Source organism: Genypterus blacodes, unplaced genomic scaffold (genome assembly GCF_046128005.1).
Source record: "Genypterus blacodes isolate CSIRO-AG114 ecotype Tasmania unplaced genomic scaffold, CSIRO-AGI_Gbla_v1 ptg000033l_1, whole genome shotgun sequence".
Classification (NCBI taxonomy): domain Eukaryota; kingdom Metazoa; phylum Chordata; class Actinopteri; order Ophidiiformes; family Ophidiidae; genus Genypterus; species Genypterus blacodes.
Window position 1 is genome coordinate 1,852,560 of NW_027466846.1, and position 25,226 is coordinate 1,877,785.

At 45.1% G+C, this 25,226-nt stretch overlaps 34 non-coding genes across 34 annotated transcripts; all 34 read left to right on the forward strand.

Moving 5' to 3' along the window:
* The first annotated feature begins 162 nt into the window (after positions 1 to 162).
* Positions 163 to 235, forward strand: trnar-ucg (transfer RNA arginine (anticodon UCG)). The gene has a single exon. It is a non-coding gene; the product is annotated as a tRNA-Arg (tRNA).
* Positions 236 to 699: 464 nt separating this feature from the next.
* Positions 700 to 772, forward strand: trnar-acg (transfer RNA arginine (anticodon ACG)). Its single transcript has one exon. It is a non-coding gene; the product is annotated as a tRNA-Arg (tRNA).
* A 777-nt stretch (positions 773 to 1,549) lies between these two features.
* trnar-ucg (transfer RNA arginine (anticodon UCG)) lies at positions 1,550 to 1,622 on the forward strand. Its single transcript has one exon. It is a non-coding gene; the product is annotated as a tRNA-Arg (tRNA).
* Positions 1,623 to 2,087: 465 nt separating this feature from the next.
* trnar-acg (transfer RNA arginine (anticodon ACG)) lies at positions 2,088 to 2,160 on the forward strand. Its single transcript has one exon. It is a non-coding gene; the product is annotated as a tRNA-Arg (tRNA).
* Positions 2,161 to 2,944: 784 nt separating this feature from the next.
* Positions 2,945 to 3,017, forward strand: trnar-acg (transfer RNA arginine (anticodon ACG)). Its single transcript has one exon. It is a non-coding gene; the product is annotated as a tRNA-Arg (tRNA).
* A 247-nt stretch (positions 3,018 to 3,264) lies between these two features.
* On the forward strand, positions 3,265 to 3,337 carry trnar-ucg (transfer RNA arginine (anticodon UCG)). Its single transcript has one exon. It is a non-coding gene; the product is annotated as a tRNA-Arg (tRNA).
* Positions 3,338 to 3,756: 419 nt separating this feature from the next.
* trnar-ucg (transfer RNA arginine (anticodon UCG)) lies at positions 3,757 to 3,829 on the forward strand. Its single transcript has one exon. It is a non-coding gene; the product is annotated as a tRNA-Arg (tRNA).
* Positions 3,830 to 4,293: 464 nt separating this feature from the next.
* trnar-acg (transfer RNA arginine (anticodon ACG)) lies at positions 4,294 to 4,366 on the forward strand. Its single transcript has one exon. It is a non-coding gene; the product is annotated as a tRNA-Arg (tRNA).
* Positions 4,367 to 5,150: 784 nt separating this feature from the next.
* trnar-acg (transfer RNA arginine (anticodon ACG)) lies at positions 5,151 to 5,223 on the forward strand. The gene has a single exon. It is a non-coding gene; the product is annotated as a tRNA-Arg (tRNA).
* A 247-nt stretch (positions 5,224 to 5,470) lies between these two features.
* Positions 5,471 to 5,543, forward strand: trnar-ucg (transfer RNA arginine (anticodon UCG)). The gene has a single exon. It is a non-coding gene; the product is annotated as a tRNA-Arg (tRNA).
* Positions 5,544 to 5,962: 419 nt separating this feature from the next.
* trnar-ucg (transfer RNA arginine (anticodon UCG)) lies at positions 5,963 to 6,035 on the forward strand. Its single transcript has one exon. It is a non-coding gene; the product is annotated as a tRNA-Arg (tRNA).
* A 1,321-nt stretch (positions 6,036 to 7,356) lies between these two features.
* Positions 7,357 to 7,429, forward strand: trnar-acg (transfer RNA arginine (anticodon ACG)). The gene has a single exon. It is a non-coding gene; the product is annotated as a tRNA-Arg (tRNA).
* A 247-nt stretch (positions 7,430 to 7,676) lies between these two features.
* On the forward strand, positions 7,677 to 7,749 carry trnar-ucg (transfer RNA arginine (anticodon UCG)). Its single transcript has one exon. It is a non-coding gene; the product is annotated as a tRNA-Arg (tRNA).
* A 772-nt stretch (positions 7,750 to 8,521) lies between these two features.
* Positions 8,522 to 8,594, forward strand: trnar-ucg (transfer RNA arginine (anticodon UCG)). The gene has a single exon. It is a non-coding gene; the product is annotated as a tRNA-Arg (tRNA).
* A 64-nt stretch (positions 8,595 to 8,658) lies between these two features.
* Positions 8,659 to 8,740, forward strand: trnal-aag (transfer RNA leucine (anticodon AAG)). The gene has a single exon. It is a non-coding gene; the product is annotated as a tRNA-Leu (tRNA).
* An 814-nt stretch (positions 8,741 to 9,554) lies between these two features.
* Positions 9,555 to 9,637, forward strand: trnal-uag (transfer RNA leucine (anticodon UAG)). The gene has a single exon. It is a non-coding gene; the product is annotated as a tRNA-Leu (tRNA).
* A 457-nt stretch (positions 9,638 to 10,094) lies between these two features.
* trnal-aag (transfer RNA leucine (anticodon AAG)) lies at positions 10,095 to 10,176 on the forward strand. Its single transcript has one exon. It is a non-coding gene; the product is annotated as a tRNA-Leu (tRNA).
* A 1,342-nt stretch (positions 10,177 to 11,518) lies between these two features.
* Positions 11,519 to 11,600, forward strand: trnal-aag (transfer RNA leucine (anticodon AAG)). The gene has a single exon. It is a non-coding gene; the product is annotated as a tRNA-Leu (tRNA).
* A 1,350-nt stretch (positions 11,601 to 12,950) lies between these two features.
* trnal-aag (transfer RNA leucine (anticodon AAG)) lies at positions 12,951 to 13,032 on the forward strand. The gene has a single exon. It is a non-coding gene; the product is annotated as a tRNA-Leu (tRNA).
* An 810-nt stretch (positions 13,033 to 13,842) lies between these two features.
* Positions 13,843 to 13,924, forward strand: trnal-uag (transfer RNA leucine (anticodon UAG)). Its single transcript has one exon. It is a non-coding gene; the product is annotated as a tRNA-Leu (tRNA).
* A 457-nt stretch (positions 13,925 to 14,381) lies between these two features.
* trnal-aag (transfer RNA leucine (anticodon AAG)) lies at positions 14,382 to 14,463 on the forward strand. Its single transcript has one exon. It is a non-coding gene; the product is annotated as a tRNA-Leu (tRNA).
* Positions 14,464 to 15,264: 801 nt separating this feature from the next.
* On the forward strand, positions 15,265 to 15,346 carry trnal-uag (transfer RNA leucine (anticodon UAG)). The gene has a single exon. It is a non-coding gene; the product is annotated as a tRNA-Leu (tRNA).
* Positions 15,347 to 15,803: 457 nt separating this feature from the next.
* Positions 15,804 to 15,885, forward strand: trnal-aag (transfer RNA leucine (anticodon AAG)). The gene has a single exon. It is a non-coding gene; the product is annotated as a tRNA-Leu (tRNA).
* Positions 15,886 to 16,687: 802 nt separating this feature from the next.
* On the forward strand, positions 16,688 to 16,769 carry trnai-uau (transfer RNA isoleucine (anticodon UAU)). Its single transcript has one exon. It is a non-coding gene; the product is annotated as a tRNA-Ile (tRNA).
* Positions 16,770 to 17,226: 457 nt separating this feature from the next.
* On the forward strand, positions 17,227 to 17,308 carry trnal-aag (transfer RNA leucine (anticodon AAG)). Its single transcript has one exon. It is a non-coding gene; the product is annotated as a tRNA-Leu (tRNA).
* Positions 17,309 to 17,815: 507 nt separating this feature from the next.
* Positions 17,816 to 17,897, forward strand: trnal-aag (transfer RNA leucine (anticodon AAG)). Its single transcript has one exon. It is a non-coding gene; the product is annotated as a tRNA-Leu (tRNA).
* Positions 17,898 to 18,699: 802 nt separating this feature from the next.
* trnal-uag (transfer RNA leucine (anticodon UAG)) lies at positions 18,700 to 18,781 on the forward strand. The gene has a single exon. It is a non-coding gene; the product is annotated as a tRNA-Leu (tRNA).
* Positions 18,782 to 19,238: 457 nt separating this feature from the next.
* Positions 19,239 to 19,320, forward strand: trnal-aag (transfer RNA leucine (anticodon AAG)). Its single transcript has one exon. It is a non-coding gene; the product is annotated as a tRNA-Leu (tRNA).
* An 818-nt stretch (positions 19,321 to 20,138) lies between these two features.
* Positions 20,139 to 20,221, forward strand: trnal-uag (transfer RNA leucine (anticodon UAG)). The gene has a single exon. It is a non-coding gene; the product is annotated as a tRNA-Leu (tRNA).
* A 457-nt stretch (positions 20,222 to 20,678) lies between these two features.
* Positions 20,679 to 20,760, forward strand: trnal-aag (transfer RNA leucine (anticodon AAG)). Its single transcript has one exon. It is a non-coding gene; the product is annotated as a tRNA-Leu (tRNA).
* Positions 20,761 to 21,571: 811 nt separating this feature from the next.
* trnal-uag (transfer RNA leucine (anticodon UAG)) lies at positions 21,572 to 21,654 on the forward strand. Its single transcript has one exon. It is a non-coding gene; the product is annotated as a tRNA-Leu (tRNA).
* Positions 21,655 to 22,111: 457 nt separating this feature from the next.
* trnal-aag (transfer RNA leucine (anticodon AAG)) lies at positions 22,112 to 22,193 on the forward strand. The gene has a single exon. It is a non-coding gene; the product is annotated as a tRNA-Leu (tRNA).
* A 1,350-nt stretch (positions 22,194 to 23,543) lies between these two features.
* trnal-aag (transfer RNA leucine (anticodon AAG)) lies at positions 23,544 to 23,625 on the forward strand. Its single transcript has one exon. It is a non-coding gene; the product is annotated as a tRNA-Leu (tRNA).
* Positions 23,626 to 24,975: 1,350 nt separating this feature from the next.
* Positions 24,976 to 25,057, forward strand: trnal-aag (transfer RNA leucine (anticodon AAG)). Its single transcript has one exon. It is a non-coding gene; the product is annotated as a tRNA-Leu (tRNA).
* Positions 25,058 to 25,226: the final 169 nt, after the last annotated feature.

Below are 25,226 nucleotides of genomic sequence, written 5' to 3' on the forward strand. Positions count from 1 at the left end.
ACAGTGAGGAATATTCAGACCAGTACACCAATGCTTGTGGATACCCTAACTCGTCCTTTGTGAAAACGGCCGAAAGAACCTAGAACTACACCAGCACTCTGGATGATAAAGAGAAGATAAACCAATCCAAATTCATTGCTATTCCGTATGTGTGCAGTGTAAGGGCTAGTGGCGTAATGGATAACGCGTCTGACTTCGGATCAGAAGATTCCAGGTTCGAGTCCTGGCTCGCTCGAGACATGGCTTATCTTACATATATCGTAATTTGTGCCCAATGCTAACTTAGTTTATAACTTACATTTACAAATGCATTTCCTGTGGCTGTGCAACATGCTAACGCAAAAACATGTCTTTGTTGTACCATGGTTTAGCAGTATCTTAGAAAATCAGAAGGATTTTCAACATCGCCTTATAGCTTTCAAACGCAGTAACATGCTGAGGGATAAACTGGATCACCCAAACACAGGAGCAACATGGTGTTTGCAATTTGTTACAGTGAGGAATATTCAGACCAGTACACCAAAGCTTGTGGATACCCTAACTCGTCCTTTGTGAAAACGGCCGAAAGAACCTAGAACTACACCAGCACTCTGGATGATAAAGAGAAGATAAACCAATCCAAATTCATTGCTATTCCATACGTGTGTTCCTGTACATCTCATATCGTCTGGATCTGTGCAGTATATTCTGGGAAACACAGGGTTAGTGGCGCAATGGATAACGCGTCTGACTACGAATCAGAAGATTCCAGGTTCGACTCCTGGCTAGCTCGTTGTTTTAATTTACTTGAGACTATAAGACTTACCATTGTGCTGACTTTGAACATTCGGAGATCAAGCTTTGGCGTTGGCCTGATGGTCTCCAGCAGCTCCACAATGTACACTAGTATATACCTGCAGTTTTTCAAGTGCTGAGATATTAGATCACTTAAGGGCTTTTCAATTGGCTTCTGGTGTAAGCATGTTATACTATATCCTATTTGATCCAACGCTGTCCAATAAATGTTGCATGCTGTGTAAGGGCTAGTGGCGTAATGGATAACGCGTCTGACTTCGGATCAGAAGATTCCAGGTTCGAGTCCTGGCTCGTTGAAACATGGCTTAGCTTACATATATCGTAATTTGTGTCCAATGCTAACTTAGTTTATAACTTACAAATGCATTTCCTGTGGCTGTGCAACATGCTAACGCAAAAACATGTCTTTGTTGTACCATGGTTTAGCAGTATCTTAGAAAATCAGAAGGATTTCTAACATCACCATATAGCTTTCAAACACAGTAACATGCTGAGGGATAAACTGGATCACCCAAACACAGGAGCAACATGGTGTTTGCAATTTGTTACAGTGAGAAATATTCAGACCAGTACACCAAAGCTTGTGGATACCCTCACTCGTCCTTTGTGAAAACAGCCGAAAGAACCTAGAACTACACCAGCACTCTGGATGATAAAGAGAAGATAAACCAATCCAAATTCATTGCTATTCCATATGTGTGTTCCTGTACATCTTATATCGTCTGGATCTGTGCAGTATATTCTGGGACGCACAGGGCTAGTGGCGTAATGGATAACGCGTCTGACTTCGGATCAGAAGATTCCAGGTTCGAGTCCTGGCTCGCTCGAGACATGGCTTATCTCACATATATCGTAATTTGTGCCCAATGCTAACTTAGTTTATAACTTGCATTTACAAATGCATTTCCTGTGGCTGTCCAACATGCTAACTAAAAAAACATGTCTTTGTTGTAACAAGGTTTAGCAGTATCTTAGAAAATCAGAAGGATTTTCAACATCGCCGTATAGCTTTCAAACACAGTAACATGCTGAGGGATAAACTGGATCACCCAAACACAGGAGCAACATGGTGTTTGCAATTTGTTACAGTGAGGAATATTCAGACCAGTACACCAAAGCTTGTGGATACCCTAACTCATCCTTTGTGAAAACGGCCAAAAGAACCTAGAACTACACCAGCACTCTGGATGATAAAGAGAAGATAAACCAATCCAAATTCATTGCTGTTCCATACGTGTGTTCCTGTACATCTCATATCGTCTGGATCTGTGCAGTATATTCTGGGACACACAGGGTTAGTGGCGCAATGGATAACGCGTCTGACTACGGATCAGAAGATTCCAGGTTCGACTCCTGGCTAGCTCGTTGTTTTAATTTACTTGAGACTATAAGACTTACCATTGTGCTGACTTTGAACATTCGGAGATCAAGCTTTGGCGTTGGCCTGATGGTCTCCAGCAGCTCCACAATGTACACTAGTATATTCCTGCAGTTTTTCAAGTGCTGAGATATTAGATCACTTAAGGGCTTTTCAATTGGCTTCTGGTGTAAGCATGTTATACTATATCCTATTTTATCCAACGCTGTCCAATAAATGTTGCGTGCGGTGTAAGGGCTAGTGGCGTAATGGATAACGCGTCTGACTTCATATCAGAAGATTCCAGGTTCGAGTCCTGGCTCGCTCGAAACATGGCTTAGCTTACATATATCGTAATTTGTGTCCAATGCTAACGTAGTTTATAACATACATTTACAAATGCATTTCCTGTGGCTGTGCAACATGCTAACGCAAAAACATGTCTTTGTTGTACCATGGTTTAGCAGTATCTTAGAAAATCAGAAGGATTTTCAACATCACCGTATAGCTTTCAAACACAGTAACATGCTGAGGGATAAACTGGATCACCCAAACACAGGAGCAACATGGTGTTTGCAATTTGTTACAGTGAGGAATATTCAGACCAGTACACCAAAGCTTGTGGAAACCCTAACTCGTCCTTTGTGAAAACGGCCGAAAGAACCTAGAACTACACCAGCACTCTGGATGATAAAGAGAAGATAAACCAATCCAAATTCATTGCTATTCCATACGTGTGTTCCTGTACATCTCATATCGTCTGGATCTGTGCAGTATATTCTGGGACACACAGGGTTAGTGGCGCAATGGATAACGCGTCTGACTACGGATCAGAAGATTCCAGGTTCGACTCCTGGCTAGCTCGCTGTTTTAATTTACTTGAGACTATAAGACTTACCATTGTGCTGACTTTGAACATTCGGAGATCAAGCTTTGGCGTTGGCCTGATGGTCTCCAGCAGCTCCACAATGTACACTAGTATATACCTGCAGTTTTTCAAGTGCTGAGATATTAGATCACTTAAGGGCTTTTCAATTGGCTTCTGGTGTAAGCATGTTATACTATATCCTATTTTATCCAACGCTGTCCAATAAATGTTGCATGCTGTGTAAGGGCTAGTGGCGTAATGGATAACGCGTCTGACTTCGGATCAGAAAATTCCAGGTTCGAGTCCTGGCTCGCTCGAGACATGGCTTATCTTACATATATCGTAATTTGTGCCCAATGCTAACTTAGTTTATAACTTGCATTTACAAATGCATTTCCTGTGGCTGTGCAACATGCTGACGCAAAAACATGTCTTTGTTGTACCATGGTTTAGCAGTATCTTAGAAAATCAGAAGGATTTTCAACATCGCCGTATAGCTTTCAAACACAGTAACATGCTGAGGGATAAACTGGATCACCCAAACACAGGAGCAACATGGTGTTTGCAATTTGTTACAGTGAGGAATATTCAGACCAGTACACCAAAGCTTGTGGATACCCTAACTCGTCCTTTGTGAAAACGGCCGAAAGAACCTAGAACTACACCAGCACTCTGGATGATAAAGAGAAGATAAACCAATCCAAATTCATTGCTATTCCATATGTGTGCAGTGTAAGGGCTAGTGGCGTAATGGATAACGCGTCTGACTTCGGATCAGAAGATTCCAGGTTCGAGTCCTGGCTCGCTCGAGACATGGCTTATCTTACATATATCGTAATTTGTGCCCAATGCTAACTTAGTTTATAACTTGCATTTACAAATGCATTTCCTGTGGCTGTGCAACATGCTAACGCAAAAACATGTCTTTGTTGTACCATGGTTTAGCAGTATCTTAGAAAATCAGAAGGATTTTCAACATCGCCGTATAGCTTTCAAACACAGTAACATGCTGAGGGATAAACTGGATCACCCAAACACAGGAGCAACATGGTGTTTGCAATTTGTTACAGTGAGGAATATTCAGACCAGTACACCAAAGCTTGTGGATACCCTAACTCGTCCTTTGTGAAAACGGCCGAAAGAACCTAGAACTACACCAGCACTCTGGATGATAAAGAGAAGATAAACCAATCCAAATTCATTGCTATTCCATACGTGTGTTCCTGTACATCTCATATCGTCTGGATCTGTGCAGTATATTCTGGGACACACAGGGTTAGTGGCGCAATGGATAACGCGTCTGACTACGGATCAGAAGATTCCAGGTTCGACTCCTGGCTAGCTCGTTGTTTTAATTTACTTGAGACTATAAGACTTACCATTGTGCTGACTTTGAACATTCGGAGATCAAGCTTTGGCGTTGGCCTTATGGTCTCCAGCAGCTCCACAATGTACACTAGTATATATCTGCAGTTTTTCAAGTGCTGAGATATTAGATCACGAAAGGGCTTTTCAATTGGCTTCTGGTGTAAGCATGTTATACTATATCCTATTTTATCCAACGCTGTCCAATAAATGTTGCGGGTTGTGTAAGGGCTAGTGGCGTAATGGATAACGAGTCTGACCTCGTATCAGAAGATTCCAGGTTCGAGTCCTGGCTCGCTCGAGACATGGCTTATCTTACATATATCGTAATTTGTGCCCAATGCTAACTTAGTTTATAACTTGCATTTACAAATGCATTTCCTGTGGCTGTGCAACATGCTAACGCAAAAACATGTCTTTGTTGTACCATGGTTTAGCAGTATCTTAGAAAATCAGAAGGATTTTCAACATCGCCGTATAGCTTTCAAACACAGTAACATGCTGAGGGATAAACTGGATCACCCAAACACAGGAGCAACATGGTGTTTGCAATTTGTTACAGTGAGGAATATTCAGACCAGTACACCAAAGCTTGTGGATACCCTAACTCGTCCTTTGTGAAAACGGCCGAAAGAACCTAGAACTACACCAGCACTCTGGATGATAAAGAGAAGATAAACCAATCCAAATTCATTGCTATTCCATACGTGTGTTCCTGTACATCTCATATCGTCTGGATCTGTGCAGTATATTCTGGGACACACAGGGTTAGTGGCGCAATGGATAACGCGTCTGACTACGGATCAGAAGATTCCAGGTTCGACTCCTGGCTAGCTCGTTGTTTTAATTTACTTGAGACTATAAGACTTACCATTGTGCTGACTTTGAACATTCGGAGATCAAGCTTTGGCGTTGGCCTGATGGTCTCCAGCAGCTCCACAATGTACACTAGTATATACCTGCAGTTTTTCAAGTGCTGAGATATTAGATCACTTAAGGGCTTTTCAATTGGCTTCTGGTGTAAGCATGTTATACTATATCCTATTTTATCCAACGCTGTCCAATAAATGTTGCATGCTGTGTAAGGGCTAGTGGCGTAATGGATAACGCGTCTGACTTCGTATCAGAAGATTCCAGGTTCGAGTCCTGGCTCGCTCGAAACATGCCTTAGCTTACATATATCGTAATTTGTGTCCAATGCTAACTTAGTTTATAACTTACATTTACAAATGCATTTCCTGTGGCTGTGCAACATGCTAACGCAAAAACATGTCTTTGTTGCACCATGGTTTAGCAGTATCTTAGAAAATCAGAAGGATTTTCAACATCACCGTATAGCTTTCAAACACAGTAACATGCTGAGGGATAAACTGGATCACCCAAACACAGGAGCAACATGGTGTTTGCAAATTGTTACAGTGAGGAATATTCAGACCAGTACACCAATGCTTGTGGATACCCTAACTCGTCCTTTGTGAAAACGGCCGAAAGAACCTAGAACTACACCAGCACTCTGGATGATAAAGAGAAGATAAACCAATCCAAATTCATTGCTATTCCGTATGTGTGCAGTGTAAGGGCTAGTGGCGTAATGGATAACGCGTCTGACTTCGGATCAGAAGATTCCAGGTTCGAGTCCTGGCTCGCTCGAGACATGGCTTATCTTACATATATCGTAATTTGTGCCCAATGCTAACTTAGTTTATAACTTGCATTTACAAATGCATTTCCTGTGGCTGTGCAACATGCTAACGCAAAAACATGTCTTTGTTGTACCATGGTTTAGCAGTATCTTAGAAAATCAGAAGGATTTTCAACATCGCCTTATAGCTTTCAAACACAGTAACATGCTGAGGGATAAACTGGATCACCTAAACACAGGAGCAACATGGTGTTTGCAATTTGTTACAGTGAGGAATATTCAGACCAGTACACCAAAGCTTGTGGATACCCTAACTCATCCTTTGTGAAAACGGCCGAAAGAACCTAGAACTACACCAGCACTCTGGATGATAAAGAGAAGATAAACCAATCCAAATTCATTGCTATTCCATACGTGTGTTCCTGTACATCTCATATCGTCTGGATCTGTGCAGTATATTCTGGGACACACAGGGTTTGTGGCACAATGGATAAAGCGTCTGACTACGGATCAGAAGATTCCAGGTTCGACTCCTGGCTAGCTCGTTGTTTTAATTTACTTGAGACTATAAGACTTACCATTGTGCTGACTTTGAACATTCGGAGATCAAGCTTTGGCGTTGGCCTTATGGTCTCCAGCAGCTCCACAATGTACACTAGTATATACCTGCAGTTTTTCAAGTGCTGAGATATTAGATCACGAAAGGGCTTTTCAATTGGCTTCTGGTGTAAGCATGTTATACTATATCCTATTTTATCCAACGCTGTCCAATAAATGTTGCGGGCTGTGTAAGGGCTAGTGGCGTAATGGATAACGCGTCTGACCTCGTATCAGAAGATTCCAGGTTCGAGTCCTGGCTCGCTCGAGACATGGCTTATCTTACATATATCGTAATTTGTGCCCAATGCTAACTTAGTTTATAACTTGCATTTACAAATGCATTTCCTGTGGCTGTGCAACATGCTAACGCAAAAACATGTCTTTGTTGTACCATGGTTTAGCAGTATCTTAGAAAATCAGAAGGATTTTCAACATCGCCGTATAGCTTTCAAACACAGTAACATGCTGAGGGATAAACTGGATCACCCAAACACAGGAGCAACATGGTGTTTGCAATTTGTTACAGTGAGGAATATTCAGACCAGTACACCAAAGCTTGTGGATACCCTAACTCGTCCTTTGTGAAAACGGCCGAAAGAACCTAGAACTACACCAGCACTCTGGATGATAAAGAGAAGATAAACCAATCCAAATTCATTGCTATTCCATACGTGTGTTCCTGTACATCTCATATCGTCTGGATCTGTGCAGTATATTCTGGGACACACAGGGTTAGTGGCGCAATGGATAACGCGTCTGACTACGGATCAGAAGATTCCAGGTTCGACTCCTGGCTAGCTCGTTGTTTTAATTTACTTGAGACTATAAGACTTACCATTGTGCTGACTTTGAACATTCGGAGATCAAGCTTTGGCGTTGGCCTGATGGTCTCCAGCAGCTCCACAATGTACACTAGTATATACCTGCAGTTTTTCAAGTGCTGAGATATTAGATCACTTAAGGGCTTTTCAATTGGCTTCTGGTGTAAGCATGTTATACTATATCCTATTTTATCCAACGCTGTCCAATAAATGTTGCATGCTGTGTAAGGGCTAGTGGCGTAATGGATAACGCGTCTGACTTCGTATCAGAAGATTCCAGGTTCGAGTCCTGGCTCGCTCGAAACATGCCTTAGCTTACATATATCGTAATTTGTGTCCAATGCTAACTTAGTTTATAACTTACATTTACAAATGCATTTCCTGTGGCTGTGCAACATGCTAACGCAAAAACATGTCTTTGTTGTACCATGGTTTAGCAGTATCTTAGAAAATCAGAAGGATTTTCAACATCACCGTATAGCTTTCAAACACAGTAACATGCTGAGGGATAAACTGGATCACCCAAACACAGGAGCAACATGGTGTTTGCAATTTGTTACAGTGAGGAATATTCAGACCAGTACACCAAAGCTTGTGGATACCCTAACTCGTCCTTTGTGAAAACGGCCGAAAGAACCTAGAACTACACCAGCACTCTGGATGATAAAGAGAAGATAAACCAATCCAAATTCATTGTTATTTCATACGTATGTTCCTGTACATCTCATATCGTCTGGATCTGTGCTATATTCTGGGACTAACAGGGTTAGTGGCACAATGGACAACGCGTCTGACTACATTACATTACATTACATTACAATACGATCATTTGGCAGACGCTTTTATCCAAAGCGACTTACATTACATTACCACCCTTCGCAGAGGGGGGAGCAATTGAGGGTTTGGTGCCGTTCTTCTACGGATCAGAAGAACGGCCGAAAGAACCTGGAACTACACCGGCACTCTGGATGATGAAGAGAAGATGAACCAATCCAAATTCATTGTTATTCCATATGTATGTTCCTGTACATCTCATGTCGTCTGGATCTGTGCAATATATTCTGGGATTCACAGGGTTAGTGGCGCAATGGATAACGCGTCTGACTTCGGATCAGAAGATTCCAGGTTCAAGTCCTGGCTAGCTCGAGACATGGCTTATCTTTCAGATATCGTAATTTGTGTCCAATGCTTGGTAAGCCAGGCGGGAGCAGGTAGTGTGGCTGAGCGGTCCAAGGCGCTCGATTAAGGCTCCAGTCTCTTCGGAGGCGTGGGTTCAAATCCCACCACTGCCATTTCCATTTTCTTAAATGGGGCTCTGTCCATCCATGAGGTTTGATGTGATTGTCATGATGAACAGAAGGTGTTCCAAAGGCCATTAGGTCATTCAAACACCACCACTACCACACACACCTTAGCTCGTAAGCTGAAGCTATATTGTTGCAACTACATTGTTGCCAGACTTCAAGATGCACTGGACTACTTGATGTAAGACGTTGAATTTGCAATGGCCTTATCGAACATTGTCAAAATCGCCCTAAGACATTTGGTTCATTTCTAGGTCATTCTTTTTCACTCCTGCAATGTGATCAGTCGGGGCCCACGCTGCTCTCAGTCCACACAACCTTTCACAACAAGCAGAGTGGTGCAGCGGAAGCGTGCTGGGCCCATAACCCAGAGGTCGATGGATCGAAACCATCCTCTGCTAAGTCATCTCCTTTTTTTTTCAACGTGGGAGGCCATGATTTCCATTGTGGAATACGAGAACATTGGCCTCTCTTAACCTGTCTTCACACGGAACACCTGAAGAAACTCCATCCATCCTCCTCATGTCATTTTGCAGCAATATGTGCATGAAAGCTGACTGCGGTTTGTACGCGCTGAATGTAGCCTCCAGTCTCTCTGGAGGTATTATTTCAAATCCCACCACTGCCATGTCAAAATTTGTGGTCCTATCCTCGAGCTTCTTATGTGATACGTAGCCAGCTGCGTGCTCAAAAGCAAGTGACAAAGACATCCAAAGTGTACTTTATCTTGATTTGTGATCTTTTAATTTTGTTGTGGGTTCCAAACATCAGTGGTCTAAGCAGAAGAAACACATCTGCGTGTGGTAGTGTGGCCGAAGCGGTCCAAGGCGCTGGATTTAGGCTCCAGTCTCTGTGGAGGCATGGGTTCAAATCCCACCACTGCCAAACATACCTTACTTCCCAAGCTGAAGACATTTTGTTGCAACAACAGAGCCATCATTGTTGCTGGACTTTAGAATGGACTGCAGTACTGAAGTTCTAAAGCATTCTTTTTTAACCCTTGAACATCACCAGATTTTGAAGGGTGTGACCCTGCTCACCTTACACAAAACATTGACCAAACAGCAGAGTGCCTCAGTGAAAGCGTGCTGGGCCCATCACCCAACGGACGACGGACCGAAACCACCCTCTGCTTAGGGCACTTTTAAAACGTCTGACAACCCGATTTTCCATTTTTGAATAGAGATTACATCCGCCTGACTGAACCTATCTTCAAACAAAACCCCAGCCATCCAACTCCATGTTCAATTTTTGAACATTGTTTGCATCTCACTTGGCCGCTGTTTGTATCGGTGAGGGATCTGATTGAGCCACGTCTGTAGCACAAATCCAAGCGGGAGGAGGTAGTGTGGCCGAGCGGTCTAAGGCGCTGGATTAAGGCTCCAGTCTCTTCGGAGGCGTGGGTTCAAATCCCACCACTGCCATTTCCATCTTCTAAAATGGGGCTCCATCCATTTGATGAGATTGTCATGATGAACTGGCGTTCCAAAGGCCATTAGGTCATTCAAACACAACCACTTCCACACATACCTTAGCTCGTAAGCTGAAGCTATATGGTTGCAACTACATTGTTGCCAGACTTCAAGATGCACTGGACTACTTGATGTCAGACATTGAATTTGCAATGCCCTTATCGAACATTGTCAAAATCGACCTAAGACATTCGGTTCATTTCTAGGTCATTCTTTTTCACTCCTGCAATGTCGTCAGTCGGGGCCCACGCTGCTCTCAGTCCACACAACCTTTCACAACAAGCAGAGTGGCGCAGCGGAAGCGTGCTGGGCCCATAACCCAGATGTCGATGGATCGAAACCATCCTCTGCTAAGTCATCTCCTTTTTTTTTCAACGTGGGAGACCATGATTCCCATTGTGGAATATCAGAACATTGGCTCCTCTTTACCTGTCTTCACACGGAACACCTGAAGAAACTCCATCCATCCTCCTCATGTCATTTTGCAGCAATATGTGCATGAAAGCTGACTGCTATTTGTACGCGCTGAATGTAGCCTCCAGTCTCTCTGGAGGTATTATTTCAAATCCCACCACTGCCATGTCAAAATTTGTGGTCCTATCCTCGAGCTTCTTATGTGATATGTAGCCAGCTGCGTGCTCAAAAGCAAGTGACAAAGACATCCAAAGTGTACTTTATCTTGATTTGTGATCTTTTAATTTTGTTGTGGGTTCCAAACATCAGTGGTCTAAGCAGAAGAAACACATCTGCGTGTGGTAGTGTCGCCGAAGCGGTCCAAGGAGCTGGATTTAGGCTCCAGTCTCTGTGGAGGCGTGGGTTCAAATCCCACCACTGCCAAACATACCTTACTTCCCAAGCTGAAGACATTTTGTTGCAACAACAGAGCCATCATTGTTGCTGGACTTTAGAATGGACTGCATTACTGACGTTCTAAAGCATTCTTTTTTAACCCTTGAACATCACCAGATTTTGAAGGGTGTGACCCTGCTCACCTTACACAAAACATTGACCAAACAGCAGAGTGCCTCAGTGAAAGCGTGCTGGGCCCATCACCCAACGGACGACGGACCGAAACCACCCTCTGCTTAGCGCACTTTTAAAACGTCTGACAACCCGATTTTCCATTTTTGAATAGAGATTACATCCGCCTGACTGAACCTATCTTCAAACAAAACCCCAGCCATCCAACTCCATGTTCAATTTTCGAACATTGTTTGCATCTCACTTGGCCGCTGTTTGTATCGGTGAGGGATCTGATTGAGCCACGTCTGTAGCACAAATCCAAGCGGGAGGAGGTAGTGTGGCCGAGCGGTCTAAGGCGCTGGATTAAGGCTCCAGTCTCTTCGGAGGCGTGGGTTCAAATCCCACCACTGCCATTTCCATCTTCTTAAATGGGGCTCCATCCATCCATGAGGTTTGATGTGATTGTCATGATGAACTGGCGTTCCAAAGGCCATTAGGTCATGCAAACACCAACACTACCACACATACCTTAGCTCGTAAGCTGAAGCTATGTTGTTGCAACTACATTGTTGCCAGACTTCAAGATGCACTGGACTACTTGATGTAAGACATTGAATTTGCAATGGCCTTATCGAACATTGTCAAAATCGCCCTAAGACATTTGGTTCATTTCTAGGTCATTCTTTTTCACTCCTGCAATGTCGTCAGTCGGGGCCCACGCTGCTCTCAGTCCACACAACCCTTCACAACAAGCAGAGTGGCGCAGCGGAAGCGTGCTGGGCCCATAACCCAGAGGACGATGGATCGAAACCATCCTCTGCTAAGTCATCTCCTTTTTTTTCAACGTGGGAGACCATGATTTCCATTGTGGAATACGAGAACATTGGCTCCTCTTAACCTGTCTTCACACGGAACACCTGAAGAAACTCCATCCATCCTCCTCATGTCATTTTGCAGCAATATGTGCATGAAAGCTGACTGCGGTTTGTACGCGCTGAATGTAGCCTCCAGTCTCTCTGGAGGTATTATTTCAAATCCCACCACTGCCATGTCAAAATTTGTGGTCCTATCCTCGAGCTTCTTATGTGATATGTAGCCAGCTGCGTGCTCAAAAGCAAGTGACAAAGACATCCAAAGTGTACTTTATCTTGATTTGTGATCTTTTAATTTTGTTGTGGGTTCCAAACATCAGTGGTCTAAGCAGAAGAAACACATCTGCGTGTGGTAGTGTCGCCGAAGCGGTCCAAGGAGCTGGATTTAGGCTCCAGTCTCTGTGGAGGCGTGGGTTCAAATCCCACCACTGCCAAACATACCTTACTTCCCAAGCTGAAGACATTTTGTTGCAACAACAGAGCCATCATTGTTGCTGGACTTTAGAATGGACTGCATTACTGACGTTCTAAAGCATTCTTTTTTAACCCTTGAACATCACCAGATTTTGAAGGGTGTGACCCTGCTCACCTTACACAAAACATTGACCAAACAGCAGAGTGCCTCAGTGAAAGCGTGCTGGGCCCATCACCCAACGGACGACGGACCGAAACCACCCTCTGCTTAGCGCACTTTTAAAACGTCTGACAACCCGATTTTCCATTTTTGAATAGAGATTACATCCGCCTGACTGAACCTATCTTCAAACAAAACCCCAGCCATCCAACTCCATGTTCAATTTTTGAACATTGTTTGCATCTCACTTGGCCGCTGTTTGTATCGGTGAGGGATCTGATTGAGCCACGTCTGTAGCACAAATCCAAGCGGGAGGAGGTAGTGTGGCCGAGCGGTCTAAGGCGCTGGATTAAGGCTCCAGTCTCTTCGGAGGCGTGGGTTCAAATCCCACCACTGCCATTTCCATCTTCTTAAATGGGGCTCCATCCATCCATGAGGTTTGATGTGATTGTCATGATGAACTGGCGTTCCAAAGGCCATTAGGTCATGCAAACACCAACACTACCACACATACCTTAGCTCGTAAGCTGAAGCTATGTTGTTGCAACTACATTGTTGCCAGACTTCAAGATGCACTGGACTACTTGATGTAAGACATTGAATTTGCAATGGCCTTATCGAACATTGTCAAAATCGCCCTAAGACATTTGGTTCATTTCTAGGTCATTCTTTTTCACTCCTGCAATGTCGTCAGTCGGGGCCCACGCTGCTCTCAGTCCACACAACCTTTCACAACAAGCAGAGTGGCACAGCGGAAGCGTGCTGGGCCCATAACCCAGAGGTCGATGGATCGAAACCATCCTCTGCTAAGTCATCTCCTTTTCTTTCAACGTGGGAGACCATGATTTCCATTGTGGAATACGAGAACATTGGCTCCTCTTAACCTGTCTTCACACGGAACACCTGAAGAAACTCCATCCATCCTCCTCATGTCATTTTGCAGCAATATGTGCATGAAAGCTGACTGCTATTTGTACGCGCTGAATGTAGCCTCCAGTCTCTCTGGAGGTATTATTTCAAATCCCACCACTGCCATGTCAAGATTTTTGGTCCTATCCTCGAGCTTCTTATGTGATACGTAGCCAGCTGCGTGCTCAAAAGCAAGTGACAAAGACATCCAAAGTGTACTTTATCTTGATTTGTGATCTTTTAATTTTGTTGTGGGTTCCAAACATCAGTGGTCTAAGCAGAAGAAACACATCTGCGTGTGGTAGTGTGGCCGAGCGGTCCAAGGCGCTGGATTTAGGCTCCAGTCTCTGTGGAGGCGTGGGTTCAAATCCCACCACTGCCAAACATACCTTACTTCCCAAGCTGAAGACATTTTGTTGCAACAACAGAGCCATCATTGTTGCTGGACTTTAGAATGGACTGCAGTACTGAAGTTCTAAAGCATTCTTTTTTAACCCTTGAACATCACCAGATTTTGAAGGGTGTGACCCTGCTCACCTTACACAAAACATTGACCAAACAGCAGAGTGCCTCAGTGAAAGCGTGCTGGGCCCATCACCCAACGGACGACGGACCGAAATCACCCTCTGCTTAGCGCACTTTTAAAACGTCTGACAACCACGTTTTCCATTTTTGAATAGAGATTACATCCGCCTGACTGAACCTATCTTCAAACAAAACCCCAGCCATCCAACTCCATGTTCAATTTTTGAACATTGTTTGCATCTCACTTGGCCGCTGTTTGTATCGGTGAGGGATCTGATTGAGCCACGTCTGTAGCACAAATCCAAGCGGGAGGAGGTAGTGTGGCCGAGCGGTCTAAGGCGCTGGATTAAGGCTCCAGTCTCTTCGGAGGCGTGGGTTCAAATCCCACCACTGCCATTTCCATCTTCTTAAATGGGGCTCCATCCATTTGATGAGATCGTCATGATGAACTGGCGTTCCAAAGGCCATTAGGTCATTCAAACACCACCACTACCACACATACCTTAGCTCGTAAGCTGAAGCTATGTTGTTGCAACTACATTGTTGCCAGACTTCAAGATGCACTGGACTACTTGATGTAAGACATTGAATTTGCAATGGCCTTATCGAACATTGTCAAAATCGCCCTAAGACATTTGGTTCATTTCTAGGTCATTCTTTTTCACTCCTGCAATGTCGTCAGTCGGGGCCCACGCTGCTCTCAGTCCACACAACCCTTCACAACAAGCAGAGTGGCGCAGCGGAAGCGTGCTGGGCCCATAACCCAGAGGACGATGGATCGAAACCATCCTCTGCTAAGTCATCTCCTTTTTTTTCAACGTGGGAGACCATGATTTCCATTGTGGAATACGAGAACATTGGCTCCTCTTAACCTGTCTTCACACGGAACACCTGAAGAAACTCCATCCATCCTCCTCATGTCATTTTGCAGCAATATGTGCATGAAAGCTGACTGCTATTTGTACGCGCTGAATGTAGCCTCCAGTCTCTCTGGAGGTATTATTTCAAATCCCACCACTGCCATGTCAAGATTTTTGGTCCTATCCTCGAGCTTCTTATGTGATACGTAGCCAGCTGCGTGCTCAAAAGCAAGTGACAAAGACATCCAAAGTGTACTTTATCTTGATTTGTGATCTTTTAATTTTGTTGTGGGTTCCAAACATCAGTGGTCTAAGCAGAAGAAACACATCTGCGTGTGGTAGTGTGGCCGAGCGGTCCAAGGCGCTGGATTTAGGCTCCAGTCTCTGTGGAGGCGTGGGTTCAAATCCCACCACTGCCAAACATACCTTACTTCCCAAGCTGAAGACATTTTGTTGCAACAACAGAGCCATCATTGTTGCTGGACTTTAGAATGGACTGCAGTACTGAAGTTCTAAAGCATTCTTTTTTAACCCTTGAACATCACCAGATTTTGAAGGGTGTGACCCTGCTCACCTTACACAAAACATTGACCAAACAGCAGAGTGCCTCAGTGAAAGCGTGCTGGGCCCATCACCCAACGGACGACGGACCGAAATCACCCTCTGCTTAGCGCACTTTTAAAACGTCTGACAACCACGTTTTCCATTTTTGAATAGAGATTACATCCGCCTGACTGAACCTATCTTCAAACAAAACCCCAGCCATCCAACTCCATGTTCAATTTTTGAACATTGTTTGCATCTCACTTGGCCGCTGTTTGTATCGGTGAGGGATCTGATTGAGCCACGTCTGTAGCACAAATCCAAGCGGGAGGAGGTAGTGTGGCCGAGCGGTCTAAGGCGCTGGATTAAGGCTCCAGTCTCTTCGGAGGCGTGGGTTCAAATCCCACCACTGCCATTTCCATCTTCTTAAATGGGGCTCCATCCATTTGATGAGATTGTCATGATGAACTGGCGTTCCAAAGGCCATTAGGTCATTCAAACACCACCACTTCCACACATACCTTAGCTCGTAAGCTGAAGCTATATGGTTGCAACTACATTGTTGCCAGACTTCAAGATGCACTGGACTACTTGATGTAAGACATTGAATTTGCAATGCCCTTATCGAACATTGTCAAAATCGACCTAAGACATTCGGTTCATTTCTAGGTCATTCTTTTTCACTCCTGCAATGTCGTCAGTCGGGGCCCACGGTGCTCTCAGTCCACACAACCTTTCACAACAAGCAGAGTGGTGCAGCGGAAGCGTGATGGGCCCATAACCCAGAGGTCGATGGATCGAAACCATCCTCTGCTAAGTCATCTCCTTTTTTTTTCAACGTGGGAGACCATGATTTCCATTGTGGAATATGAGAACATTTGCTCCTCTTAACCTGTCTTCACACGGAACACCTGAAGAAACTCCATCCATCCTCCTCATGCCATTTTGCAGCAATATGTGCATGAAAGCTGACTGCGGTTTGTACGCGCTGAATGTAGCCTCCAGTCTCTCTGGAGGTATAATTTCAAATCCCACCACTGCCATGTCAAAATTTGTGGTCCTATCCTCGAGCTTCTTATGTGATACGTAGCCAGCTGCGTGCTCAAAAGCAAGTGACAAAGACATCCAAAGTGTACTTTATCTTGATTTGTGATCTTTTAATTTTGTTGTGGGTTCCAAACATCAGTGGTCTAAGCAGAAGAAACACATCTGCGTGTGGTAGTGTGGCCGAGCGGTCCAAGGCGCTGGATTTATGCTCCAGTCTCTGTGGAGGCGTGGGTTCAAATCCCACCACTGCCAAACATACCTTACTTCCCAAGCTGAAGACATTTTGTTGCAACAACAGAGCCATCATTGTTGCTGGACTTTAGAATGGACTGCAGTACTGAAGTTCTAAAGCATTCTTTTTTAACCCTTGAACATCACCAGATTTTGAAGGGTGTGACCCAGCTCACCTTACACAAAACATTGACCAAACAGCAGAGTGCCTCAGTGAAAGCGTGCTGGGCCCATCACCCAACGGACGACGGACCGAAATCACCCTCTGCTTAGCGCACTTTTAAAACGTCTGACAACCACGTTTTCCATTTTTGAATAGAGATTACATCCGCCTGACTGAACCTATCTTCAAACAAAACCCCAGCCATCCAACTCCATGTTCAATTTTTGAACATTGTTTGCATCTCACTTGGCCGCTGTGTGTATCGGTGAGGGATCTGATTGAGCCAGGTCTGTAGCACAAACCCAAGCGGGAGGAGGTAGTGTGGCCAAGCGGTCTAAGGCGCTGGATTAAGGCTCCAGCCTCTTCGGAGGCGTGGGTTCAAATCCTGCCATTTCCATCTTCTTAAATGGGGCTCCATCCATCCATGAGGTTTGATGTGATTGTCATGATGAACTGGCGTTCCAAAGGCCATTAGGTCATTCAAACACCAACACTACCACACATACCTTAGCTCGTAAGCTGAAGCTATGTTGTTGCAACTACATTGTTGCCAGACTTCAAGATGCACTGGACTACTTGATGTAAGACATTGAATTTGCAATGGCCTTATCGAACATTGTCAAAATCGCCCTAAGACATTTGGTTCATTTCTAGGTCATTCACCCAACGGACGACGGACCGAAACCACCCTCTGCTTAGGGCACTTTTAAAACGTCTGACAACCCGATTTTCCATTTTTGAATAGAGATTACATCCGCCTGACTGAACCTATCTTCAAACAAAACCCCAGCCATCCAACTCCATGTTCAATTTTTGAACATTGTTTGCATCTCACTTGGCCGCTGTTTGTATCGGTGAGGGATCTGATTGAGCCACGTCTGTAGCACAAATCCAAGCGGGAGGAGGTAGTGTGGCCGAGCGGTCTAAGGCGCTGGATTAAGGCTCCAGTCTCTTCGGAGGCGTGGGTTCAAATCCCACCACTGCCATTTCCATCTTCTTAAATGGGGCTCCATCCATTTGATGAGATTGTCATGATGAACTGGCGTTCCAAAGGCCATTAGGTCATTCAAACACAACCACTTCCACACATACCTTAGCTCGTAAGCTGAAGCTATATGGTTGCAACTACATTGTTGCCAGACTTCAAGATGCACTGGACTACTTGATGTAAGACATTGAATTTGCAATGCCCTTATCGAACATTGTCAAAATCGACCTAAGACATTCGGTTCATTTCTAGGTCATTCTTTTTCACTCCTGCAATGTCGTCAGTCGGGGCCCACGGTGCTCTCAGTCCACACAACCTTTCACAACAAGCAGAGTGGTGCAGCGGAAGCGTGCTGGGCCCATAACCCAGAGGTCGATGGATCGAAACCATCCTCTGCTAAGTCATCTCCTTTTTTTTTTCAACGTGGGAGACCATGATTTCCATTGTGGAATATGAGAACATTTGCTCCTCTTATACGTCTTCACACGGAACACCTGAAGAAACTCCATCCATCCTCCTCATGCCATTTTGCAGCAATATGTGCATGAAAGCTGACTGCGGTTTGTACGCGCTGAATGTAGCCTCCAGTCTCTCTGGAGGTATAATTTCAAATCCCACCACTGCCATGTCAAAATTTGTGGTCCTATCCTCGAGCTTCTTATGTGATACGTAGCCAGCTGCATGCTCAAAAGCAAGTGACAAAGACATCCAAAGTGTACTTTATCTTGATTTGTGATCTTTTAATTTTGTTGTGGGTTCCAAACATCAGTGGTCTAAGCAGAAGAAACACATCTGCGTGTGGTAGTGTGGCCGAGCGGTCCAAGGCGCTGGATTTAGGCTCCAGTCTCTGTGGAGGCGTGGGTTCAAATCCCACCACTGCCAAACATACCTTACTTCCCAAGCTGAAGACATTTTGTTGCAACAACAGAGCCATCATTGTTGCTGGACTTTAGAATGGACTGCAGTACTGAAGTTCTAAAGCATTCTTTTTTAACCCTTGAACATCACCAGATTTTGAAGGGTGTGACCCTGCTCACCTTACACAAAACATTGACCAAACAGCAGAGTGCCTCAGTGAAAGCGTGCTGGGCCCATCACCCAACGGACGACAGACCGAAATCACCCTCTGCTTAGCGCACTTTTAAAACGTCTGACAACCACGTTTTCCATTTTTGAATAGAGATTACATCGGCTTGACTGAACCTATCTTCAAACAAAACCCCAGCCATCCAACTCCATGTTCAATTTTTGAACATTGTTTGCATCTCACTTGGCCGCTGTGTGTATCGGTGAGGGATCTGATTGAGCCAGGTCTGTAGCACAAACCCAAGCGGGAGGAGGTAGTGTGGCCGAGCGGTCTAAGGCGCTGGATTAAGGCTCCAGCCTCTTCGGAGGCGTGAGTTCAAATCCCACCACTGCCATTTCCATCTTCTTAAATGGGGCTCCATCCATCCATGAGGTTTGATGTGATTGTCATGATGAACTGGCGTTCCAAAGGCCATTAGGTCATTCAAACACCAACACTACCACACACACCTTAGCTCGTAAGCTGAAGCTATGTTGTTGCAACTACATTGTTGCCAGACTTCAAGATGCACTGGACAATGGCAATGGCCTGATGTAAGACATTGAATTTGCAATGGCCTTATCGAACATTGTCAAAACTGCCCTAAGACATTTGGTTCATTTCTAGGTCATTCTTTTTCACTCCTGCAATGTCGTCAGTCGGGGCCCACGCTGCTCTCAGTCCACACAGTCTTTCACAACAAGCAGAGTGGCGCAGCGGAAGCGTGCTGGGCCCATAACCCAGAGGTCGATGGATCGAAACCATCCTCTGCTAAGTCATCTCCTTTTTTTTTCAACGTGGGAGACCATGATTTCCATTGTGGAATACGAGAACATTGGCTCCTCTTGACCTGTCTTCACACGAAACCTGAAGAAACTCCATCCATCCTCCTCATGTCATTTTGCAGCAATATGTGCATGAAAGCTGACTGCGGTTTGTACGCGCTGAATGTAGCCTCCAGTCTCTCTGGAGGTATAATTTCAAATCCCACCACTGCCATGTCAAAATTTGTGGTCCTATCCTCGAGCTTCTTATGTGATATGTAGCCAGCTGCGTGCTCAAAAGCAAGTGACAAAGACATCCAAAGTGTACTTTATATTGATTTGTGATCTTTTAATTTTGTTGTGGGTTCCAAACATCAGTGGTCTAAGCAGAAGAAACACATCTGCGTGTGGTAGTGTGGCCGAAGCGGTCCAAGGCGCTGGATTTAGGCTCCAGTCTCTGTGGAGGCGTGGGTTCAAATCCCACCACTGCCAAACATACCTTACTTCCCAAGCTGAAGACATTTTGTTGCAACAACAGAGCCATCATTGTTGCTGGACTTTAGAATGGACTGCATTACTGACGTTCTAAAGCATTCTTTTTTAACCCTTGAACATCACCAGATTTTGAAGGGTGTGACCCTGCTCACCTTACACAAAACATTGACCAAACAGCAGAGTGCCTCAGTGAAAGCGTGCTGGGCCCATCACCCAACGGACGACGGACCGAAACCACCCTCTGCTTAGCGCACTTTTAAAACGTCTGACAACCCGATTTTCCATTTTTGAATAGAGATTACATCCGCCTGACTGAACCTATCTTCAAACAAAACCCCAGCCATCCAACTCCATGTTCAATTTTTGAACATTGTTTGCATCTCACTTGGCCGCTGTTTGTATCGGTGAGGGATCTGATTGAGCCACGTCTGTAGCACAAATCCAAGCGGGAGGAGGTAGTGTGGCCGAGCGGTCTAAGGCGCTGGATTAAGGCTCCAGTCTCTTCGGAGGCGTGGGTTCAAATCCCACCACTGCCATTTCCATCTTCTTAAATGGGGCTCCATCCATCCATGAGGTTTGATGTGATTGTCATGATGAACTGGCGTTCCAAAGGCCATTAGGTCATTCAAACACCAACACTACCACACATACCTTAGCTCGTAAGCTGAAGCTATGTTGTTGCAACTACATTCTTGCCAGACTTCAAGATGCACTGGACTACTTGATGTAAGACATTGAATTTGCAATGGCCTTATCGAACATTGTCAAAATCGCCCTAAGACATTTGGTTCATTTCTAGGTCATTCTTTTTCACTCCTGCAATGTCGTCAGTCGGGGCCCACGCTGCTCTCAGTCCACACAACCTTTCACAACAAGCAGAGTGGCGCAGCGGAGGCGTGCTGGGCCCATAACCCAGAGGTCGATGGATCGAAACCATCCTCTGCTAAGTCATCTCCTTTTTTTTTCAACGTGGGAGACCATGATTTCCATTGTGGAATACGAGAACATTGGCTCCTCTTAACCTGTCTTCACACGGAACACCTGAAGAAACTCCATCCATCCTCCTCATGTCATTTTGCAGCAATATGTGCATGAAAGCTGACTGCGGTTTGTACGCGCTGAATGTAGCCTCCAGTCTCTCTGGAGGTATTATTTCAAATCCCACCACTGCCATGTCAAAATTTGTGGTCCTATCCTCGAGCTTCTTATGTGATATGTAGCCAGCTGCGTGCTCAAAAGCAAGTGACAAAGACATCCAAAGTGTACTTTATCTTGATTTGTGATCTTTTAATTTTGTTGTGGGTTCCAAACATCAGTGGTCTAAGCAGAAGAAACACATCTGCGTGTGGTAGTGTGGCCGAAGCGGTCCAAGGCGCTGGATTTAGGCTCCAGTCTCTGTGGAGGCGTGGGTTCAAATCCCACCACTGCCAAACATACCTTACTTCCCAAGCTGAAGACATTTTGTTGCAACAACAGAGCCATCATTGTTGCTGGACTTTAGAATGGACTGCATTACTGACGTTCTAAAGCATTCTTTTTTAACCCTTGAACATCACCAGATTTTGAAGGGTGTGACCCTGCTCACCTTACACAAAACATTGACCAAACAGCAGAGTGCCTCAGTGAAAGCGTGCTGGGCCCATCACCCAACGGACGACGGACCGAAACCACCCTCTGCTTAGCGCACTTTTAAAACGTCTGACAACCCGATTTTCCATTTTTGAATAGAGATTACATCCGCCTGACTGAACCTATCTTCAAACAAAACCCCAGCCATCCAACTCCATGTTCAATTTTTGAACATTGTTTGCATCTCACTTGGCCGCTGTTTGTATCGGTGAGGGATCTGATTGAGCCACGTCTGTAGCACAAATCCAAGCAGGAGGAGGTAGTGTGGCCGAGCGGTCTAAGGCACTGGATTAAGGCTCCAGTCTCTTCGGAGGCGTGGGTTCAAATCCCACCACTGCCATTTCCATCTTCTAAAATGGGGCTCCATCCATCCATGAGGTTTGATGTGATTGTCATGATGAACTGGCGTTCCAAAGGCCATTAGGTCATTCAAACACCAACACTACCACACATACCTTAGCTCGTAAGCTGAAGCTATGTTGTTGCAATTACATTGTTGCCAGACTTCAAGATGCACTGGACTACTTGATGTAAGACATTGAATTTGCAATGGCCTTATCGAACATTGTCAAAATCGCCCTAAGACATTTGGTTCATTTCTAGGTCATTCTTTTTCACTCCTGCAATGTCGTCAGTCGGGGCCCACGCTGCTCTCAGTCCACACAACCCTTCACAACAAGCAGAGTGGCGCAGCGGAAGCGTGCTGGGCCCATAACCCAGAGGTCGATGGATCGAAACCATCCTCTGCTAAGTCATCTCCTTTTTTTTCAACGTGGGAGACCATGATTTCCATTGTGGAATACGAGAACATTGGCTCCTCTTAACCTGTCTTCACACGGAACACCTGAAGAAACTCCATCCATCCTCCTCATGTCATTTTGCAGCAATATGTGCATGAAAGCTGACTGCGGTTTGTACGCGCTGAATGTAGCCTCCAGTCTCTCTGGAGGTATTATTTCAAATCCCACCACTGCCATGTCAAAATTTGTGGTCCTATCCTCGAGCTTCTTATGTGATATGTAGCCAGCTGCGTGCTCAAAAGCAAGTGACAAAGACATCCAAAGTGTACTTTATCTTGATTTGTGATCTTTTAATTTTGTTGTGGGTTCCAAACATCAGTGGTCTAAGCAGAAGAAACACATCTGCGTGTGGTAGTGTCGCCGAAGCGGTCCAAGGAGCTGGATTTAGGCTCCAGTCTCTGTGGAGGCGTGGGTTCAAATCCCACCACAGCCAAACATACCTTACTTCCCAAGCTGAAGACATTTTGTTGCAACAACAGAGCCATCATTGTTGCTGGACTTTAGAATGGACTGCATTACTGACGTTCTAAAGCATTCTTTTTTAACCCTTGAACATCACCAGATTTTGAAGGGTGTGACCCTGCTCACCTTACACAAAACATTGACCAAACAGCAGAGTGCCTCAGTGAAAGCGTGCTGGGCCCATCACCCAACGGACGACGGACCGAAACCACCCTCTGCTTAGCGCACTTTTAAAACGTCTGACAACCCGATTTTCCATTTTTGAACAGAGATTACATCCGCCTGACTGAACCTATCTTCAAACAAAACCCCAGCCATCCAACTCCATGTTCAATTTTTGAACATTGTTTGCATCTCACTTGGCCGCTGTTTGTATCGGTGAGGGATCTGATTGAGCCACGTCTGTAGCACAAATCCAAGCGGGAGGAGGTAGTGTGGCCGAGCGGTCTAAGGCGCTGGATTAAGGCTCCAGTCTCTTCGGAGGCGTGGGTTCAAATCCCACCACTGCCATTTCCATCTTCTTAAATGGGGCTCCATCCATCCATGAGGTTTGATGTGATTGTCATGATGAACTGGCGTTCCAAAGGCCATTAGGTCATGCAAACACCAACACTACCACACATACCTTAGCTCGTAAGCTGAAGCTATGTTGTTGCAACTACATTCTTGCCAGACTTCAAGATGCACTGGACTACTTGATGTAAGACATTGAATTTGCAATGGCCTTATCGAACATTGTCAAAATCGCCCTAAGACATTTGGTTCATTTCTAGGTCATTCTTTTTCACTCCTGCAATGTCGTCAGTCGGGGCCCACGCTGCTCTCAGTCCACACAACCCTTCACAACAAGCAGAGTGGCGCAGCGGAAGCGTGCTGGGCCCATAACCCAGAGGACGATGGATCGAAACCATCCTCTGCTAAGTCATCTCCTTTTTTTTCAACGTGGGAGACCATGATTTCCATTGTGGAATACGAGAACATTGGCTCCTCTTAACCTGTCTTCACACGGAACACCTGAAGAAACTCCATCCATCCTCCTCATGTCATTTTGCAGCAATATGTGCATGAAAGCTGACTGCGGTTTGTACGCGCTGAATGTAGCCTCCAGTCTCTCTGGAGGTATTATTTCAAATCCCACCACTGCCATGTCAAAATTTGTGGTCCTATCCTCGAGCTTCTTATGTGATATGTAGCCAGCTGCGTGCTCAAAAGCAAGTGACAAAGACATCCAAAGTGTACTTTATCTTGATTTGTGATCTTTTAATTTTGTTGTGGGTTCCAAACATCAGTGGTCTAAGCAGAAGAAACACATCTGCGTGTGGTAGTGTCGCCGAAGCGGTCCAAGGAGCTGGATTTAGGCTCCAGTCTCTGTGGAGGCGTGGGTTCAAATCCCACCACTGCCAAACATACCTTACTTCCCAAGCTGAAGACATTTTGTTGCAACAACAGAGCCATCATTGTTGCTGGACTTTAGAATGGACTGCATTACTGACGTTCTAAAGCATTCTTTTTTAACCCTTGAACATCACCAGATTTTGAAGGGTGTGACCCTGCTCACCTTACACAAAACATTGACCAAACAGCAGAGTGCCTCAGTGAAAGCGTGCTGGGCCCATCACCCAACGGACGACGGACCGAAACCACCCTCTGCTTAGCGCACTTTTAAAACGTCTGACAACCCGATTTTCCATTTTTGAACAGAGATTACATCCGCCTGACTGAACCTATCTTCAAACAAAACCCCAGCCATCCAACTCCATGTTCAATTTTTGAACATTGTTTGCATCTCACTTGGCCGCTGTTTGTATCGGTGAGGGATCTGATTGAGCCACGTCTGTAGCACAAATCCAAGCGGGAGGAGGTAGTGTGGCCGAGCGGTCTAAGGCGCTGGATTAAGGCTCCAGTCTCTTCGGAGGCGTGGGTTCAAATCCCACCACTGCCATTTCCATCTTCTTAAATGGGGCTCCATCCATCCATGAGGTTTGATGTGATTGTCATGATGAACTGGCGTTCCAAAGGCCATTAGGTCATGCAAACACCAACACTACCACACATACCTTAGCTCGTAAGCTGAAGCTATGTTGTTGCAACTACATTCTTGCCAGACTTCA